We start from the raw sequence: 23,101 nt of genomic DNA, 5'->3' as shown, positions 1-23,101 counted from the left end.
TATATTCTACCCACACACATTTGGAACTCTCCTGGGGTACCCTCACACATATTATTCTCTCATTTAATGGATATTTTCACAAAAAATTGAAATTTTCAAAAATCTAAAATATTGGCTGAAAACGACTAAATATCAAGGACACATTGGGCGAATCGCTCTGGAACTGAAATCGGAATGCTCACTGACATTTCCCCTATCTGAAAGTCTGATAAACGCCTGAAAAATGACTAAGTCCAAAAAAAAATGTTTTCAACTTTTTTCAATTTTACCCCCGTGGGATATATATTCTACCCCCACACATTTGGAACTCTTCTGGGGTACCCTCACACATATTATTCCCTCATTTAGAGGATATTTTCACAAAAAAAGTGAAATTTTCAAAAATCCAGAAAATTGGCTGAAAACGACTAAATATCAAGGACTCATTGGGCGAATCGCTCTGGAACTGAAATAGGAACGCTCACTGACATTTCCCCTATCTGAAAGTCTGATAAACGCCGGAAAAATGACTAAGTCCAAAAAAAAAAAAATTTTCAACTTTTTTCAATTTTACCCCCGTGGGATATGTATTCTACCCTCACACATATTATTCCCTCATTTAGTGGATATTTTCACAAAAAAGTGAAATTTTCAAAAATCCAGAAAATTGGTTGAAAACGACTAAATATCAAGGACTCATTGGGCGAATCGCTCTGGAACTGAAATCGGAACGCTCACTGACAATTCCCCTATCTGAAAGTCTGATAAACGTCAGAAAAATGACTAAGTCCAAAAAAAAAAATTTTCAACTTTTTTAAATTTTACCCCCGTGGGATATATATTCTACCCACACACATTTGGAACTCTCCTGGGGTGCCCTCACACATATTATTCCCTCATTTAGTGGATATTTTCACAAAAAAGTGAAATTTTCAAAAATCCAGAAAATTGGCTGAAAACGACTAAATATCAAGGAGTGATTGGGCGTATCGCTCTGGAACTGAAATGGGAACACTCACTGACATTTCCCTTATCTGAAAGTCAGATAAACGCCGGAAAAATGACTAAGTCCAAAAAAAAATGTTTTCAACTTTTTTCAATTTTACCCCCGTGGGATATATATTCTACCCACACACATTTGGAACTCTCCTAGGGTACCCTAACACATATTATTCCCTTATTTAGTGGATATTTTCATAAAAAAGTGAAATTTTCAAAAATCCAGAAAATTGGCTGAAAACGACTAAATATCAAGGACTCATTGGGCGAATCGCTCTGGAACTGAAATCGGAACGCTCACTGACATTTCCCCTATCTGAAAGTCTGATAAACGCCGGAAAAATGACTAAGTCCAAAAAAAAAAATTTTCAACTTTTTTCAATTTTACCCCCGTGGGATATATATTCTACCCACACACACTTGGAACTCTCCTGGGGTACCCTCACACATATTATTCTCTCATTTAGTGGATATTTTCACAAAAAAGTGAAATTTTCAAAAATCCAGAAAATTGGCTGAAAACGACTAAATATCAAGGACTCATTGGGCGAATCGCTCTGGAACTGAAATCGGAACGCTCACTGACATTTCCCCTGTCTGAAAGTCTGATAAACGCCGGAAAAATGACTAAGTCCAAAAAAAAATGTTTTCAACTTTTTTCAATTTTACCCCCATGGGATATATATTCTACCCACACACATTTGGAACTCTCCTGGGGTACCCTCACATATATTATTCCCTCATTTAGTGGATATTTTCACAAAAAAGTGAAATTTTCAAAAATCCAGAAAATTGGCTGAAAACGACTAAATATCAAGGACTGATTGGGCGAATCGCTCTGGAATTGAAATGGGAACACTCACTGACAATTCCCCTATCTGAAAGTCTGATAAACGTCAGAAAAATGACTAAGTCCAAAAAAAAAAATTTTCAACTTTTTTAAATTTTACCCCCGTGGGATATATATTCTACCCACACACATTTGGAACTCTCCTGGGGTGCCCTCACACATATTATTCCCTCATTTAGTGGATATTTTCACAAAAAAGTGAAATTTTCAAAAATCCAGAAAATTGGCTGAAAACGACTAAATATCAAGGACTCATTGGGCGAATCGCTCTGGAACTGAAATCGGAACGCTCACTGACATTTCCCTTGTCTGAAAGTCTGATAAACGCCGGAAAAATGACTAAGTCCAAAAAAAAATGTTTTCAACTTTTTTCAATTTTACCCCCATGGGATATATATTCTACCCACACACATTTGGAACTCTCCTGGGGTACCCTCACATATATTATTCCCTCATTTAGTGGATATTTTCACAAAAAAGTGAAATTTTCAAAAATCCAGAAAATTGGCTGAAAACGACTAAATATCAAGGACTGATTGGGCGAATCGCTCTGGAACTGAAATGGGAACACTCACTGACATTTCCCCTATCTGAAAGTGAGATAAACGCCGGAAAAATGACTAAGTCCAAAAAAAAAAATTTTCAACTTTTTTCAATTTTACCCCCGTGGGATATATATTCTACCCTCACACATATTATTCCCTCATTTAGTGGATATTTTCACAAAAAAGTGAAATTTTCAAAAATCCAAAATATTGGCTGAAAACGACTAAATATCAAGGACTCATTGGGCGAATCGCTCTTGAACTGAAATCGGAACGCTCATTGACATTTCCCCTATCTGAAAGTCTGATAAACGCCAGAAAAATGACTAAGTCCAAAAAAAAATGTTTTCAACTTTTTTCAATTTTACCCCCGTGGGATATATATTCTACCCACACACACTTGGAACTCTCCTGGGGTACCCTCACACATATTATTCTCTCATTTAGTGGATATTTTCACAAAAAAGTGAAATTTTCAAAAATCCAGAAAATTGGCTGAAAACGACTAAATATCAAGGACTCATTGGGCGAATCGCTCTGGAACTGAAATCGGAACGCTCACTGACATTTCCCCTGTCTGAAAGTCTGATAAACGCCGGAAAAATGACTAAGTCCAAAAAAAAATGTTTTCAACTTTTTTCAATTTTACCCCCATGGGATATATATTCTACCCACACACATTTGGAACTCTCCTGGGGTACCCTCACATATATTATTCCCTCATTTAGTGGATATTTTCACAAAAAAGTGAAATTTTCAAAAATCCAGAAAATTGGCTGAAAACGACTAAATATCAAGGACTGATTGGGCGAATCGCTCTGGAATTGAAATGGGAACACTCACTGACAATTCCCCTATCTGAAAGTCTGATAAACGTCAGAAAAATGACTAAGTCCAAAAAAACATTTTTTTCAACTTTTTTCAATTTTACCCCCGTGGGATATATATTCTACCCACACACACTTGGAACTCTCCTGGGGTACCCTCACACATATTATTCTCTCATTTAATGGATATTTTCACAAAAAAGTGAAATTTTCAAAAATCCAAAATATTGGCTGAAAACGACTAAATATCAAGGACTCATTGGGCGAATTGCTCTGGAACTGAAATCAGAACGCTCACTGACATTTCCCCTATCTGAAAGTCTGATTCACGCCGGAAAAATGACTAAGTCCAAAAAAAAAATGTTTTCAACTTTTTTCAATTTTACCCCCGTGGGATATATATTCTACCCACACACATTTGGAACTCTCCTGGGGTACCCTCACACATATTATTCTCTCAATTAGTGGATATTTTCACAAAAAAGTGAAATTTTCAAAAATCCAGAAAATTGGCTGAAAACGACTAAATATCAAGGACTCATTGGGCGAATCGCTCTGGAACTGAAATCGGAACGCTCACTGACATTTCCCCTATCTGAAAGTCTGATAAACGCCGGAAAAATGACTAAGTCCAAAAAAAAAAATTTTCAACTTTTTTCAATTTTACCCCCGTGGGATATATATTCTACCCTCACACATATTATTCCCTCATTTAGTGGATATTTTCACAAAAAAGTGAAATTTTCAAAAATCCAAAATATTGGCTGAAAACGACTAAATATCAAGGACTCATTGGGCGAATCGCTCTTGAACTGAAATCGGAACGCTCATTGACATTTCCCCTATCTGAAAGTCTGATAAACGCCAGAAAAATGACTAAGTCCAAAAAAAAATGTTTTCAACTTTTTTCAATTTTACCCCCGTGGGATATATATTCTACCCACACACACTTGGAACTCTCCTGGGGTACCCTCACACATATTATTCTCTCATTTAGTGGATATTTTCACAAAAAAGTGAAATTTTCAAAAATCCAGAAAATTGGCTGAAAACGACTAAATATCAAGGACTCATTGGGCGAATCGCTCTGGAACTGAAATCGGAACGCTCACTGACATTTCCCCTGTCTGAAAGTCTGATAAACGCCGGAAAAATGACTAAGTCCAAAAAAAAATGTTTTCAACTTTTTTCAATTTTACCCCCATGGGATATATATTCTACCCACACACATTTGGAACTCTCCTGGGGTACCCTCACATATATTATTCCCTCATTTAGTGGATATTTTCACAAAAAAGTGAAATTTTCAAAAATCCAGAAAATTGGCTGAAAACGACTAAATATCAAGGACTGATTGGGCGAATCGCTCTGGAATTGAAATGGGAACACTCACTGACAATTCCCCTATCTGAAAGTCTGATAAACGTCAGAAAAATGACTAAGTCCAAAAAAACATTTTTTTCAACTTTTTTCAATTTTACCCCCGTGGGATATATATTCTACCCACACACACTTGGAACTCTCCTGGGGTACCCTCACACATATTATTCTCTCATTTAATGGATATTTTCACAAAAAAGTGAAATTTTCAAAAATCCAAAATATTGGCTGAAAACGACTAAATATCAAGGACTCATTGGGCGAATTACTCTGGAACTGAAATCGGAACGCTCACTGACATTTCCCCTATCTGAAAGTCTGATTCACGCCGGAAAAATGACTAAGTCCAAAAAAAAAATGTTTTCAACTTTTTTCAATTTTACCCCCGTGGGATATATATTCTACCCACACACATTTGGAACTCTCCTGGGGTACCCTCACACATATTATTCTCTCAATTAGTGGATATTTTCACAAAAAAGTGAAATTTTCAAAAATCCAGAAAATTGGCTGAAAACGACTAAATATCAAAGACTCATTGGGCGAATCGCTCTGGAACTGAAATCGGAACGCTCACTGACATTTCCCCTATCTGAAAGTCTGATAAACGCCGGAAAAATGACTAAGTCCAAAAAAAAAAATTTTCAACTTTTTTCAATTTTACCCCCGTGGGATATATATTCTACCCTCACACATATTATTCCCTCATTTAGTGGATATTTTCACAAAAAAGTGAAATTTTCAAAAATCCAAAATATTGGCTGAAAACGACTAAATATCAAGGACTCATTGGGCGAATCGCTCTTGAACTGAAATCGGAACGCTCATTGACATTTCCCCTATCTGAAAGTCTGATAAACGCCAGAAAAATGACTAAGTCCAAAAAAAAATGTTTTCAACTTTTTTCAATTTTACCCCCGTGGGATATATATTCTACCCACACACACTTGGAACTCTCCTGGGGTACCCTCACACATATTATTCTCTCATTTAGTGGATATTTTCACAAAAAAGTGAAATTTTCAAAAATCCAGAAAATTGGCTGAAAACGACTAAATATCAAGGACTCATTGGGCGAATCGCTCTGGAACTGAAATCGGAACGCTCACTGACATTTCCCCTGTCTGAAAGTCTGATAAACGCCGGAAAAATGACTAAGTCCAAAAAAAAATGTTTTCAACTTTTTTCAATTTTACCCCCATGGGATATATATTCTACCCACACACATTTGGAACTCTCCTGGGGTACCCTCACATATATTATTCCCTCATTTAGTGGATATTTTCACAAAAAAGTGAAATTTTCAAAAATCCAGAAAATTGGCTGAAAACGACTAAATATCAAGGACTGATTGGGCGAATCGCTCTGGAACTGAAATGGGAACACTCACTGACATTTCCCCTATCTGAAAGTGAGATAAACGCCTGAAAAATGACTAAGTCCAAAAAAAAATGTTTTCAACTTTTTTCAATTTTACCCCTGTGGGATATATATTCTACCCACACACATTTGGAACTCTCCTGGGGTACCCTCACACATATTATTCTCTCATTTAGTGGATATTTTCACAAAAAAGTGAAATTTTCAAAAATCCAAAATATTGGCTGAAAACGACTAAATATCAAGGTCTCATTGGGCGAATCGCTCTGGAACTGAAATCGGAACGCTCACTGACATTTCCCCTATCTGAAAGTCTGATTCACGCCGGAAAAATGACTAAGTCCAAAAAAAAATGTTTTCAACTTTTTTCAATTTTACCCCCGTGGGATATATATTCTACCCACACACACTTGGAACTCTCCTGGGGTACCCTCACACATATTATTCTCTCATTTAATGGATATATTCACAAAAAATTGAAATTTTCAAAAATCTAAAATATTGGCTGAAAACGACTAAATATCAAGGACTCATTGGGCGAATCGCTCTGGAACTGAAATCGGAATGCTCACTGACATTTCCCCTGTCTGAAAGTCTGATAAACGCCGGAAAAATGACTAAGTCCAAAAAAAAATGTTTTCAACTTTTTTCAATTTTACCCCCATGGGATATATATTCTACCCACACACATTTGGAACTCTCCTGGGGTACCCTCACATATATTATTCCCTCATTTAGTGGATATTTTCACAAAAAAGTGAAATTTTCAAAAATCCAGAAAATTGGCTGAAAACGACTAAATATCAAGGACTGATTGGGCGAATCGCTCTGGAACTGAAATGGGAACACTCACTGACATTTCCCCTATCTGAAAGTGAGATAAACGCCTGAAAAATGACTAAGTCCAAAAAAAAATGTTTTCAACTTTTTTCAATTTTACCCCCGTGGGATATATATTCTACCCACACACATTTGGAACTCTTCTGGGGTACCCTCACACATATTATTCCCTCGTTTAGAGGATATTTTCACAAAAAAAGTGAAATTTTCAAAAATCCAGAAAATTGGCTGAAAACAACTAAATATCAAGGACTCATTGGGTGAATCGCTCTGGAACTGAAATCGGAACGCTCACTGACATTTCCCCTATCTGAAAGTCTGATAAACGCCGGAAAAATGACTAAGTCCAAAAAAAAAAATTTTCAACTTTTTTCAATTTTACCCCCGTGGGATATATATTCTGCCCACACACATTTGGAACTCTCCTGGGGTACCCTCACACATATTATTCTCTCATTTAGTGGATATTTTCACAAAAAAGTGAAATTTTCAAAAATCCAAAATATTGGCTGAAAACGACTAAATATCAAGGTCTCATTGGGCGAATCGCTCTGGAACTGAAATCGGAACGCTCACTGACATTTCCCCTATCTGAAAGTCTGATAAACGCCGGAAAAATGACTAAGTCCAAAAAAAAATGTTTTCAACTTTTTTCAATTTTACCCCCATGGGATATATATTCTACCCACACACATTTGGAACTCTCCTGGGGTACCCTCACATATATTATTCCCCCATTTAGTGGATATTTTCACAAAAAAGTGAAATTTTCAAAAATCCAGAAAATTGGCTGAAAACGACTAAATATCAAGGACTGATTGGGCGAATCGCTCTGGAACTGAAATGGGAACACTCACTGACATTTCCCCTATCTGAAAGTCAGATAAACGCCGGAAAAATGACTAAGTCCAAAAAAAAATGTTTTCAACTTTTTTCAATTTTACCCCTGTGGGATATATATTCTACCCACACACATTTGGAACTCTCCTGGGGTACCCTCACACATATTATTCTCTCATTTAATGGATATATTCACAAAAAATTGAAATTTTCAAAAATCTAAAATATTGGCTGAAAACGACTAAATATCAAGGACTCATTGGGCGAATCGCTCTGGAACTGAAATCGGAATGCTCACTGACATTTCCCCTATCTGAAAGTCTGATAAACGCCTGAAAAATGACTAAGTCCAAAAAAAAATGTTTTCAACTTTTTTCAATTTTACCCCCGTGGGATATATATTCTACCCACACACATTTGGAACTCTTCTGGGGTACCCTCACACATATTATTCCCTCGTTTAGAGGATATTTTCACAAAAAAAGTGAAATTTTCAAAAATCCAGAAAATTGGCTGAAAACAACTAAATATCAAGGACTCATTGGGTGAATCGCTCTGGAACTGAAATCGGAACGCTCACTGACATTTCCCCTATCTGAAAGTCTGATAAACGCCGGAAAAATGACTAAGTCCAAAAAAAAAAATTTTCAACTTTTTTCAATTTTACCCCCGTGGGATATATATTCTGCCCACACACATTTGGAACTCTCCTGGGGTACCCTCACACATATTATTCTCTCATTTAGTGGATATTTTCACAAAAAAGTGAAATTTTCAAAAATCCAAAATATTGGCTGAAAACGACTAAATATCAAGGTCTCATTGGGCGAATCGCTCTGGAACTGAAATCGGAACGCTCACTGACATTTCCCCTATCTGAAAGTCTGATAAACGCCGGAAAAATGACTAAGTCCAAAAAAAAATGTTTTCAACTTTTTTCAATTTTACCCCCATGGGATATATATTCTACCCACACACATTTGGAACTCTCCTGGGGTACCCTCACATATATTATTCCCCCATTTAGTGGATATTTTCACAAAAAAGTGAAATTTTCAAAAATCCAGAAAATTGGCTGAAAACGACTAAATATCAAGGACTGATTGGGCGAATCGCTCTGGAACTGAAATGGGAACACTCACTGACATTTCTCCTATCTGAAAGTCATATAAACGCCGGAAAAATGACTAAGTCCAAAAAAAAATGTTTTCAACTTTTTTCAATTTTACCCCCGTGGGATATATATTCTACCCCCACACATTTGGAACTCTTCTGGGGTACCCTCACACATATTATTCCCTCATTTAGAGGATATTTTCACAAAAAAAGTGAAATTTTCAAAAATCCAGAAAATTGGCTGAAAACAACTAAATATCAAGGACTCATTGGGCGAATCGCTCTGGAACTGAAATGGGAACACTCACTGACATTTCCCCTATCTGAAAGTCTGATAAACGCCAGAAAAATGACTAAGTCCAAAAAAAATTTTTTTCAACTTTTTTCAATTTTACCCCCGTGGGATATATATTCTACCCACACACATTTGGAACTCTCCTGGGGTACCCTCACACATATTATTCTCTCATTTAGTGGATATTTTCACAAAAAAGTGAAATTTTCAAAAATGCAAAATATTGGCTGAAAACGACTAAATATCAAGGTCTCATTGGGCGAATCGCTCTGGAACTGAAATCGGAATGCTCACTGACATTTCCCCTATCTGAAAGTCTGATAAACGCCTGAAAAATGACTAAGTCCAAAAAAAAATGTTTTCAACTTTTTTCAATTTTACCCCCGTGGGATATATATTCTACCCACACACACTTGGAACTCTCCTGGGGTACCCTCACACATATTATTCTCTCATTTAATGGATATTTTCACAAAAAATTGAAATTTTCAAAAATCTAAAATATTGGCTGAAAACGACTAAATATCAAGGACTCATTGGGCGAATCGCTCTGGAACTGAAATCGGAATGCTCACTGACATTTCCCCTATCTGAAAGTCTGATAAACGCCTGAAAAATGACTAAGTCCAAAAAAAAATGTTTTCAACTTTTTTCAATTTTACCCCCGTGGGATATATATTCTACCCACACACATTTGGAACTCTCCTAGGGTACCCTAACACATATTATTCCCTTATTTAGTGGATATTTTCACAAAAAAGTGAAATTTTCAAAAATCCCGAAAATTGGCCGAAAACGACTGAATATCAAGGACTCATTGGGCGAATCGCTCTGGAACTGAAATCGGAACGCTCATTGACATTTCCCCTATCTGAAAGTCTGATAAACGCCAGAAAAATGACTAAGTCCAAAAAAACATTTTTTTCAACTTTTTTCAATTTTACCCCCATGGGATATATATTCTACCCACACACACTTGGAACTCTCCTGGGGTACCCTCACACATATTATTCTCTCATTTAATGGATATTTTCACAAAAAAGTGAAATTTTCAAAAATCCAAAATATTGGCTGAAAACGACTAAATATCAAGGACTCATTGGGCGAATCGCTCTGGAACTGAAATCGGAACGCTCACTGACATTTCCCCTATCTGAAAGTCTGATAAACGCCGGAAAAATGACTAAGTCCAAAAAAAAAAATTTTCAACTTTTTTCAATTTTACCGCCGTGGGATATATATTCTACCCTCACACATATTATTCCCTCATTTAGTGGATATTTTCACAAAAAAGTGAAATTTTCAAAAATCCAAAATATTGGCTGAAAACGACTAAATATCAAGGACTCATTGGGCGAATCGCTCTTGAACTGAAATCGGAATGCTCATTGACATTTCCCCTATCTGAAAGTCTGATAAACGCCAGAAAAATGACTAAGTCCAAAAAAAAATGTTTTCAACTTTTTTCAATTTTAAACCCGTGGGATATATATTCTACCCACACACACTTGGAACTCTCCTGAGGTACCCTCACACATATTATTCTCTCATTTAGTGGATATTTTCACAAAAAAGTGAAATTTTCAAAAATCCAGAAAATTGGCTGAAAACGACTAAATATCAAGGACTCATTGGGCGAATCGCTCTGGAACTGAAATCGGAACGCTCACTGACATTTCCCCTGTCTGAAAGTCTGATAAACGCCGGAAAAATGACTAAGTCCAAAAAAAAATGTTTTCAACTTTTTTCAATTTTACCCCCATGGGATATATATTCTACCCACACACACTTGGAACTCTCCTGGGGTACCCTCACACATATTATTCTCTCATTTAATGGATATTTTCACAAAAAATTGAAATTTTCAAAAATCTAAAATATTGGCTGAAAACGACTAAATATCAAGGACTCATTGGGCGAATCGCTCTGGAACTGAAATCGGAATGCTCACTGACATTTCCCCTATCTGAAAGTCTGATAAACGCCTGAAAAATGACTAAGTCCAAAAAAAAATGTTTTCAACTTTTTTCAATTTTACCCCCGTGGGATATATATTCTACCCACACACATTTGGAACTCTTCTGGGGTACCCTCACACATATTATTCCCTCGTTTAGAGGATATTTTCACAAAAAAAGTGAAATTTTCAAAAATCCAGAAAATTGGCTGAAAACAACTAAATATCAAGGACTCATTGGGCGAATCGCTCTGGAACTGAAATGGGAACACTCACTGACATTTCCCCTATCTGAAAGTGAGATAAACGCCGGAAAAATGACTAAGTCCAAAAAAAAATGTTTTCAACTTTTTTCAATTTTACCCCCGTGGGATATATATTCTACCCACACACACTTGGAACTCTCCTGGGGTACCCTCACACATATTATTCTCTCATTTAATGGATATTTTCACAAAAAATTGAAATTTTCAAAAATCTAAAATATTGGCTGAAAACGACTAAATATCAAGGACTCATTGGGCGAATCGCTCTGGAACTGAAATCGGAATGCTCACTGACATTTCCCCTATCTGAAAGTCTGATAAACGCCTGAAAAATGACTAAGTCCAAAAAAAAATGTTTTCAACTTTTTTCAATTTTACCCCCGTGGGATATATATTCTACCCACACACATTTGGAACTCTCCTAGGGTACCCTAACACATATTATTCCCTTATTTAGTGGATATATTCACAAAAAAGTGAAATTTTCAAAAATCCCGAAAATTGGCCGAAAACGACTGAATATCAAGGACTCATTGGGCGAATCGCTCTGGAACTGAAATCGGAACGCTCATTGACATTTCCCCTATCTGAAAGTCTGATAAACGCCAGAAAAATGACTAAGTCCAAAAAAACATTTTTTTCAACTTTTTTCAATTTTACCCCCATGGGATATATATTCTACCCACACACACTTGGAACTCTCCTGGGGTACCCTCACACATATTATTCTCTCATTTAATGGATATTTTCACAAAAAAGTGAAATTTTCAAAAATCCAAAATATTGGCTGAAAACGACTAAATATCAAGGACTCATTGGGCGAATCGCTCTGGAACTGAAATCGGAACGCTCACTGACATTTCCCCTATCTGAAAGTCTGATAAACGCCGGAAAAATGACTAAGTCCAAAAAAAAAAATTTTCAACTTTTTTCAATTTTACCCCCGTGGGATATATATTCTACCCTCACACATATTATTCCCTCATTTAGTGGATATTTTCACAAAAAAGTGAAATTTTCAAAAATCCAAAATATTGGCTGAAAACGACTAAATATCAAGGACTCATTGGGCGAATCGCTCTTGAACTGAAATCGGAACGCTCATTGACATTTCCCCTATCTGAAAGTCTGATAAACGCCAGAAAAATGACTAAGTCCAAAAAAAAATGTTTTCAACTTTTTTCAATTTTACCCCCGTGGGATATATATTCTACCCACACACATTTGGAACTCTCCTGGGGTACCCTCACACATATTATTCTCTCATTTAGTGGATATTTTCACAAAAAAGTGAAATTTTCAAAAATCCAGAAAATTGGCTGAAAACGACTAAATATCAAGGACTCATTGGGCGAATCGCTCTGGAACTGAAATCGGAACGCTCACTGACATTTCCCCTGTCTGAAAGTCTGATAAACGCCGGAAAAATGACTAAGTCCAAAAAAAAATGTTTTCAACTTTTTTCAATTTTACCCCCATGGGATATATATTCTACCCACACACACTTGGAACTCTCCTGGGGTACCCTCACACATATTATTCTCTCATTTAATGGATATTTTCACAAAAAAATGAAATTTTCAAAAATCTAAAATATTGGCTGAAAACGACTAAATATCAAGGACTCATTGGGCGAATCGCTCTGGAACTGAAATCGGAATGCTCACTGACATTTCCCATATCTGAAAGTCTGATAAACGCCTGAAAAATGACTAAGTCCAAAAAAAAATGTTTTCAACTTTTTTCAATTTTACCCCCGTGGGATATATATTCTACCCACACACATTTGGAACTCTTCTGGGGTACCCTAACACATATTATTCCCTCGTTTAGAGGATATTTTCACAAAAAAAGTGAAATTTTCAAAAATCCAGAAAATTGGCTGAAAACAACTAAATATCAAGGACTCATTGGGCGAATCGCTCTGGAACTGAAATCGGAACGCTCACTGACATTTCCCCTATCTGAAAGTCTGATAAACGCCGGAAAAAAGACAAAGTCCAAAAAAAAAAATTTTCAACTTTTTTCAATTTTACCCCCGTGGGATATATATTCTGCCCACACACATTTGGAACTCTCCTGGGGTACCCTCACACATATTATTCCCTCATTTAGTGGATATTTTCACAAAAAAGTATAGTTTTCAAAAATCCAAAATATTGGCTGAAAACGACTAAATATCAAAAAATCATTGGGCGTATCGCTCTGGAACTGAAATCGGAACGCTCACTGACATTTCCCCTATCTGAAAGTCTGATAAACGCCGGAAAAATGAGTAAGTCCAAAAAAAAATTTTTTTTAAACTTTTTTCAATTTTACCCCCGTGGGATATATATTCTACCCACACACACTTGGAACTCTCCTGGGGTACCCTCACACATATTATTCCCTCATTTAGTGGATATTTTCACAAAAAAGTGAAATTTTCAAAAATCCAGAAAATTGGCTGAAAACGACTAAATATCAAGGACTCATTGGGCGAATCGCTCTGGATCTGAAATCGGAACGCTCACTGACATTTCCCCTATCTGAAAGTCTGATAAACGCCGGAAAAATGACTAAGTCCAAAAAAAAATTTTTTTCAACTTTTTTCAATTTTACCCCCGTGGGATATATATTCTACCAACACACACTTGGAACTCTCCTGGGGTACCCTCACACATATTATTCTCTCATTTAATAGGTATTTTCACAAAAAAGTGAAATTTTCAAAAATCCAAAATATTGGCTGAAAACGACTAAATATCAAGGACTCATTGGACGAATCGCTCTGGAACTGAAATCGGAACGCTCACTGACATTTCCCCTATCTGAAAGTCTGATAAACGCCGGAAAAATGACTAAGTCCAAAAAAAAATGTTTTCAACTTTTTTCATTATTACCCCCGTGGGATATATATTCTACCCACACACATTTGGAACTCTCCTGGGGTACCCTCACACATATTAATCACTTATTTAGAGGATATTTTCACAAAAAAGTGAAATTTTCAAAAATCCAGAAAATTGGCTGAAAACGACTAAATATCAAGGACTGATTGGGCGAATCGCTCTGGAATTGAAATGGGAACACTCACTGACATTTCCCCTATCTGAAAGTCAGATAAACGCCGGAAAAATGACTAAGTCCAAAAAAAAATGTTTTCAACTTTTTTCAATTTTACCCCCGTGGGATATATATTCTACCCACACACATTTGGAACTCTCCTGGGGTACCCTCACACATATTATTCTCTCAATTAGTGGATATTTTCACAAAAAAGTGAAATTTTCAAAAATCCAGAAAATTGGCTGAAAACGACTAAATATCAAGGACTCATTGGGCGAATCGCTCTGGAACTGAAATCGGAACACTCACTGACATTTCCCCTATCTGAAAGTCTGATAAACGCCGGAAAAATGACTAAGTCCAAAAAAAAAAATTTTCAAGTTTTTTCAATTTTACCCCCGTGGGATATATATTCTACCCTCACACATATTATTCTCTCAATTAGTGGATATTTTCACAAAAAAGTGAAATTTTCAAAAATCCAGAAAATTGGCTGAAAACGACTAAATATCAAGGACTCATTGGGCGAATCGCTCTGGAACTGAAATCGGAATGCTCATTGATATTTCCCCTATCTGAAAGTCTGATAAACGCCGGAAAAATGACTAAGTCCAAAAAAAATGTTTTCAACTTTTTTAAATTTTACCCACGTGTGATATATATTCTACCCACACACACTTGGAACTCTCCTGGGGTACCCTCACACATATTATTCTCTCATTTAGTGGATATTTTCACAAAAATGTGAAATTTTCAAAAATCCAGAAAATTGGCTGAAAACGACTAAATATCAAGGACTCATTGGACAAATCGCTCTGGAACTGAAATCGGAACGCTCACTGACATTTCAACCATCTGAAAGTCTGATAAACGCCGGAAAAATGAATAAGTCCAAAAAAATAACTTGTCAACTTTTTTCAATTTTACCCCCGTGGGATTTATATTCTACCCACACACATTTGGAACTCTCCTGGGGTACCCTCACACATATTATTCCCTCATTTAGTGGATATTTTCACAAAAAAGTGAAATTTTCAAAAATCCAGAAAATTGGCTGAAAACGACTAAATATCAAGGACTCATTGGGCGAATCGCTCTGGATCTGAAATTGGAACGCTCTCTGACATTTCCCCTATCTGAAAGTCTGATAAACGCCGGAAAAATGACTAAGTCCAAAAAAAAATTTTTTTCAACTTTTTTTTATTTTACCCCCGTGGGATATATATTCTACCCACACACATTTGGAACTCTCCTAGGGTACCCTCACATATTATTCCCTTATTTAGTGGATATTTTCACAAAAAAAGTGAAATTTTCAAAAATCCAGAAAATTGGCCGAAAACGACTAAATATCAAGGACTCATTGGGCGAATCACTCTGGATCTGAAATCGGAACGCTCACTGACATTTCCCCTATCTGAAAGTCTGATAAACGCCGGAAAAATGACTAAGTCCAAAAAAAAATTTTTTTCAACTTTTTTTAATTTTACCCCCGTTGGATATATATTCTACCCACACACATTTGGAACTCTCCTAGGGTACCCTCACACATATTATTCCCTTATTTAGTGGATATTTTCATAAAAAAATTAAATTTTCAAAAATCCAGAAAATTGGCCGAAAACGACTAAATATCAAGGACTCATTGGGCGAATCGCTCTGGAACTGAAATCGGAATGCTCACTGACATTTCCCCTATCTGAAAGTCTGATAAACGCCGGAAAAATGACTAAGTCCAAAAAAAAATGTTTTCAACTTTTTTCAATTTTACCCCCGTGGGATATATATTCTGCCCACACACATTTGGAACTCTCCTGGGGTACCCTCACACATATTATTCCCTTATTTAGTGGATATTTTCACAAAAAAGTGAAATTTTCAAAAATCCAGAACATTGGCTGAAAACGACTAAATATCAAGGACTGATTGGGCGAATCGCTCTGGAATTGAAATGGGAACACTCACTGACATTTCCCCTATCTGAAAGTCAGATAAACGCTGGAAAAATGACTAAGTCCAAAAAAAAATGTTTTCAACTTTTTTCAATTTTACCCCCGTGGGATATATATTCTACCCACACACATTTGGAACTCTCCTAGGGTACCCTCACATATATTATTCCCTTATTTAGTGGACATTTTCACAAAAAAGTGAAATTTTCAAAAGTCCCGAAAATTGGCCGAAAACGACTAAATATCAAGGACTCATTGGGCGAATCGCTCTGGAACTGAAATCGGAACGCTCATTGACATTTCCCCTATCTGAAAGTCTGATAAACGCCAGAAAAATGACTAAGTCCAAAAAAAATTTTTTTCAACTTTTTTCAATTTTACCCCCGTGGGATATATATTCTACCCACACACACTTGGAACTCTCCTGGGGTACCCTCACACATATTATTCTCTCATTTAATAGATATTTTCACAAAAAAGTGAAATTTTCAAAAATCCAAAATATTGGCTGAAAACGACTAAATATCAAGGACTCATTGGGCGAATCGCTGTGGAACTGAAATCGGAATGCTCACTGACATTTTCCCTATCTGAAAGTCTGATTCACGCCGGAAAAATGACTAAGTCCAAAAAAAAATGTTTTCAACTTTTTTCAATTTTACCCCCGTGGGATATATATTCTACCCACACACATTTGGAACTCTCCTGGGGTACCCTCACACATATTATTCTCTCAATTAGTGGATATTTTCACAAAAAAGTGAAATTTTCAAAAATCCAGAAAATTGGCTGAAAATGACTAAATATCAAGGACTCATTGGGCGAATCGCTCTGGAACTGAAATCGGAATGCTCATTGACATTTCCCCTATCTGAAAGTCTGATAAACGCCGGAAAAATGACTAAGTCCAAAAAAAAATGTTTTCAACTTTTTTCAATTTTACCCCCGTGGGATATATATTCCACCCACACACATTTGGAACTCTCCTGGTGTACCCTCACACATATTATTCCCTCATTTAGTGGATATTTTCACAAAAAAAGTGAAATTTTCAAAAATCCAGAAAATTGGCTGAAAACGACTAAATATCAAGGTCTCATTGGACAAATCGCTCTGGAACTGAAATCGGAACGCTCACTGACATTTCAACCATCTGAAAGTCTGATAAACGCCGGAAAAATGAATAAGTCCAAAAAAATAATTTGTCAACTTTTTTCAATTTTACCCCCGTGGGATTTATATTCTACCCACACACATTTGGAACTCTCCTGGGGTACCCTCACACATATTATTCCCTCATTTAGTGGATATTTTCACAAAAAAGTGAAATTTTCAAAAATCCAGAAAATTGGCTGAAAACGACTAAATATCAAGGACTCATTGGGCGAATCGCTCTGGATCTGAAATCGGAACGCTCACTGACATTTCCCCTATCTGAAAGTCTGATAAACGCCGGAAAAATGACTAAGTCCAAAAAAAATTTTTTTTCAACTTTTTTTTATTTTACCCCCGTGGGACATATATTCTACCCACACACATTTGGCAATCTCCTAGGGTACCCTCACATATTATTCCCTTATTTAGTGGATATTTTCACAAAAAAAGTGAAATTTTCAAAAATCCAGAAAATTGGCCGAAAACGACTAAATATCAAGGACTCATTGGGCGAATCACTCTGGATCTGAAATCGGAACGCTCACTGACATTTCCCCTATCTGAAAGTCTGATAAACGCCGGAAAAATGACTAAGTCCAAAAAAAAATTTTTTTCAACTTTTTTTAATTTTACCCCCGTTGGATATATATTCTACCCACACACATTTGGAACTCTCCTAGGGTACCCTCACACATATTATTCCCTTATTTAGTGGATATTTTCATAAAAAAAGTGAAATTTTCAAAAATCCAGAAAATTGGCCGAAAACGACTAAATATCAAGGACTCATTGGGCGAATCGCTCTGGAACTGAAATGGGAACACTCACTGACATTTCCCCTATCTGAAAGTCAGATAAACGCTGGAAAAATGACTAAGTCCAAAAAAAAATGTTTTCAACTTTTTTCAATTTTACCCCCGTGGGATATATATTCTACCCACACACATTTGGAACTCTCCTAGGGTACCCTCACATATATTATTCCCTTATTTAGTGGATATTTTCACAAAAAAGTGAAATTTTCAAAAATCCCGAAAATTGGCCGAAAACGACTAAATATCAAGGACTCATTGGGCGAATCGCTCTGGAACTGAAATCGGAACGCTCATTGACATTTCCCCTATCTGAAAGTCTGATAAACGCCAGAAAAATGACTAAGTCCAAAAAAAATTTTTTTCAACTTTTTTCAATTTTACCCCCGTGGGATATATATTCTACCCACACACACTTGGAACTCTCCTGGGGTACCCTCACACATATTATTCTCTCATTTAATAGATATTTTCACAAAAAAGTGAAATTTTCAAAAATCCAAAATATTGGCTGAAAACGACTAAATATCAAGGACTCATTGGGCGAATCGCTCTGGAACTGAAATCGGAACGCTCACTGACATTTCCCCTATCTGAAAGTCTGATTCACGCCGGAAAAATGACTAAGTCCAAAAAAAAATGTTTTCAACTTTTTTCAATTTTACCCCCGTGGGATATATATTCTACCCACACACATTTGGAACTCTCCTGGGGTACCCTCACACATATTATTCTCTCAATTAGTGGATATTTTCACAAAAAAGTGAAATTTTCAAAAATCCAGAAAATTGGCTGAAAATGACTAAATATCAAGGACTCATTGGGCGAATCGCTCTGGAACTGAAATCGGAATGCTCATTGACATTTCCCCTATCTGAAAGTCTGATAAACGCCGGAAAAATGACTAAGTCCAAAAAAAAATGTTTTCAACTTTTTTCAATTTTACCCCCGTGGGATATATATTCTACCCACACACATTTGGAACTCTCCTGGTGTACCCTCACACATATTATTCCCTCATTTAGTGGATATTTTCACAAAAAAGTGAAATTTTCAAAAATCCAGAAAATTGGCTGAAAACGACTAAATATCAAGGTCTCATTGGACAAATCGCTCTGGAACTGAAATCGGAACGCTCACTGACATTTCAACCATCTGAAAGTCTGATAAACGCCGGAAAAATGAATAAGTCCAAAAAAATAATTTGTCAACTTTTTTCAATTTTACCCCCGTGGGATTTATATTCTACCCACACACATTTGGAACTCTCCTGGGGTACCCTTACACATATTATTCCCTTATTTAGTGGATATTTTCACAAAAAAGTGAAATTTTCAAAAATCCAGAGCATTGGCTGAAAACGACTAAATATCAAGGACTGATTGGGCGAATCGCTCTGGAATTGAAATGGGAACACTCACTGACATTTCCCCTATCTGAAAGTCAGATAAACGCTGGAAAAATGAATAAGTCCAAAAAAATAATTTGTCAACTTTTTTCAATTTTACCCCCGTGGGATTTATATTCTACCCACACACATTTGGAACTCTCCTGGGGTACCCTCACACATATTATTCCCTCATTTAGTGGATATTTTCACAAAAAAGTGAAATTTTCAAAAATCCAGAAAATTGTATGAAAACGACTAAATATCAAGGACTCATTGGGCGAATCACTCTGGATCTGAAATCGGAACGCTCACTGACATTTCCCCTATCTGATAGTCTGATAAACGCCGGAAAAATGACTAAGCCCAAAAAAAAGTTTTTTTCAACTTTTTTTAATTTTACCCCCGTGGGATATATATTCTACCCACACACATTTGGAACTCTCCTAGGGTACCCTCACATATATTATTCCCTTATTTAGTGGATATTTTCACAAAAAAAGTGAAATTTTCAAAAATCCAGAAAATTGGCCGAAAACGACTAAATATCAAGGACTCATTGGGCGAATCGCTCTGGAACTGAAATCGGAACGCTCATTGACATTTCCCCTATCTGAAAGTCTGATAAACGCCAGAAAAATGACTAAGTCCAAAAAAAAATGTTTTCGACTTTTTTCAATTTTACCCCCGTGGGATATATATTCTGCCCACACACATTTGGAACTCTCCTGGGGTACCCTCACACATATTATTCTCTCATTTAATGGATATTTTCACAAAAAAGTGAAATTTTCAAAAATCCAAAATATTGGCTGAAAACGACTAAATATCAAAGACTCATTGGGCGAATCGCTCTGGAACTGAAATCGGAATGCTCACTGACATTTCCCCTATCTGACAGTCTGATAAACGCCGGAAAAATGACTTAGTCCAAAAAATAATGTTTTCAACTTTTTTCAATTTTACCCCCGTGGGATATATATTCTGCCCACACACATTTGGAACTCTCCTGGGGTACCCTCACACATATTATTCCCTTATTTAGTGGATATTTTCACAAAAAAGTGAAATTTTCAAAAATCCAGAACAAAGGCTGAAAACGACTAAATATCAAGGACTGATTGGGCAAATCGCTCTGGAATTGAAATGGGAACACTCACTGACATTTCCCCTATCTGAAAGTCAGATAAACGCTGGAAAAATGACTAAGTCCAAAAAAAAATGTTTTCAACTTTTTTCAATTTTACCCCCGTGGGATATATATTCTACCCACACACATTTGGAGCTCTCCTGGTGTACCCTCACACATATTATTCCCTCATTTAGTGGATATTTTCACAAAAAGTGAAATTTTCAAAAATCCAGAAAATTGGCTGAAAACGACTAAATATCAAAGACTCATTGGGCGAATCACTCTGGATCTGAAATCGGAATGCTCACTGACATTTCCCCTATCTGAAAGTCTGATAAACGCCGGAAAAATGACTAAGTCCAAAAAAAAATTTTTTTCAACTTTTTTTAATTTTACCCCCTTGGGATATATATTCTACCCACACACATTTGGAACACTCCTAGGGTACCCTCACACATATTATTCCCTTATTTAGTGGATATTTTCATAAAAAAAGTGAAATTTTCAAAAATCCAGAAAATTGGCCGAAAACGACTAAATATCAAGGACTCATTGGGCGAATCGCTCTGGAACTGAAATCGGAACGCTCATTGACATTTCCCCTATCTGAAAGTCTGATAAACGCCAGAAAAATGACTAAGTCCAAAAAAAAAATTTTTTCAACTTTTTTCAATTTTACCCCCGTGGGAGTTATATTCTACCCACACACACTTGGAACTCTCCTGGGGTACCCTCACACATATTATTCTCTCATTTAATGGATATTTTCACAAAAAAGTGAAATTTTCAAAAATCCAAAATATTGGCTGAAAACGACTAAATATCAAGGACTCATTGGGCGAATCGCTCTGGAACTGAAATCGGAATGCTCACTGACATTTCCCCTATCTGAAAGTCTGATAAACGCCAGAAAAATGACTAAGTCCAAAAAAAAATTTTTTTTCGACTTTTTTCAATTTTACCCCCGTGGGATATATATTCTACCCACACACACTTGGAACTCTCCTGGGGTACCCTCACACATATTATTCTCTCATTTAATGGATATTTTCACAAAAAAAGTGAAATTTTCAAAAATCCAAAATATTGGCTGAAAACGACTAAATATCAAGGACTCATTGGGCGAATCGCTCTGGAACTGAAATCGGAACGCTCACTGACATTTCCCCTATCTGAAAGTCTGATAAACGCTGGAAAAATGACTAAGTCCAAAAAAAAATGTTTTCAACTTTTTTCAATTTTATCCCCGTGGGATATATATTCTACCCACACACATTTGGAACTCTCCTGGTGTACCCTCACACATATTATTCCCTCATTTAGTGGATATTTTCACAAAAAGTGAAATTTTCAAAAATTCAGAAAATTGGCTGAAAACGACTAAATATCAAAGACTCATTGGGCGAATCACTCTGGATCTGAAATCGGAACGCTCACTGACATTTCCCCTATCTGAAAGTCTGATAAACGCCGGAAAAATGACTAAGCCCAAAAAAAATTTTTATCAACTTTTTTTAATTTTACCCCCGTGGGATATATATTCTACCCACACACATTTGGAACTCTCCTAGGGTACCCTCACATATATTATTCCCTTATTTAGTGGATATTTTCACAAAAAAGTGAAATTTTCAAAAATCCAGAAAATTGGCCGAAAACGACTAAATATCAAGGACTCATTGGGCGAATCGCTCTGGAACTGAAATCGGAACGCTCATTGACATTTCCCCTATCTGAAAGTCTGATAAACGCCAGAAAAATGACTAAGTCCAAAAAAAAATTTTTTTCGACTTTTTTCAATTTTACCCCCGTGGGATATATATTCTACCCACACACACTTGGACCTCTCCTGGGGTACCCTCACATATATTATTCCCTTATTTAGTGGATATTTTCATAAAAAAAGTGACATTTTCAAAAATCCAGAAAATTGGCCGAAAACGACTAAATATCAAGGACTCATTGGGCGAATCGCTCTGGAACTGAAATCGGAACGCTCATTGACATTTCCCCTATCTGAAAGTCTGATAAACGCCAGAAAAATGACTAAGTCCAAAAAAAAATGTTTTCAACTTTTTTCAATTTTACCCCCGTGGGATATATATTCTACCCACACACATTTGGAACTCTCCTGGTGTACCCTCACACATATTATTCCCTCATTTAGTGGATATTTTCACAAAAAGTGAAATTTTTCAAAAATCCAGAAAATTGGCTGAAAACGACTAAATATCAAAGACTCATTGGGCGAATCACTCTGGATCTGAAATCGGAACGCTCACTGACATTTCCCCTATCTGAAAGTCTGATAAACGCCGGAAAAATGACTAAGTCCAAAAAA

Source organism: Phyllobates terribilis, unplaced genomic scaffold (genome assembly GCF_046119375.1).
Source record: "Phyllobates terribilis strain yellow unplaced genomic scaffold, ASM4611937v1 Scaffold_3__8_contigs__length_932513732, whole genome shotgun sequence".
NCBI classification, from domain to species: Eukaryota; Metazoa; Chordata; class Amphibia; order Anura; family Dendrobatidae; genus Phyllobates; species Phyllobates terribilis.
Note: the sequence above shows the minus strand (reverse complement) of the source record.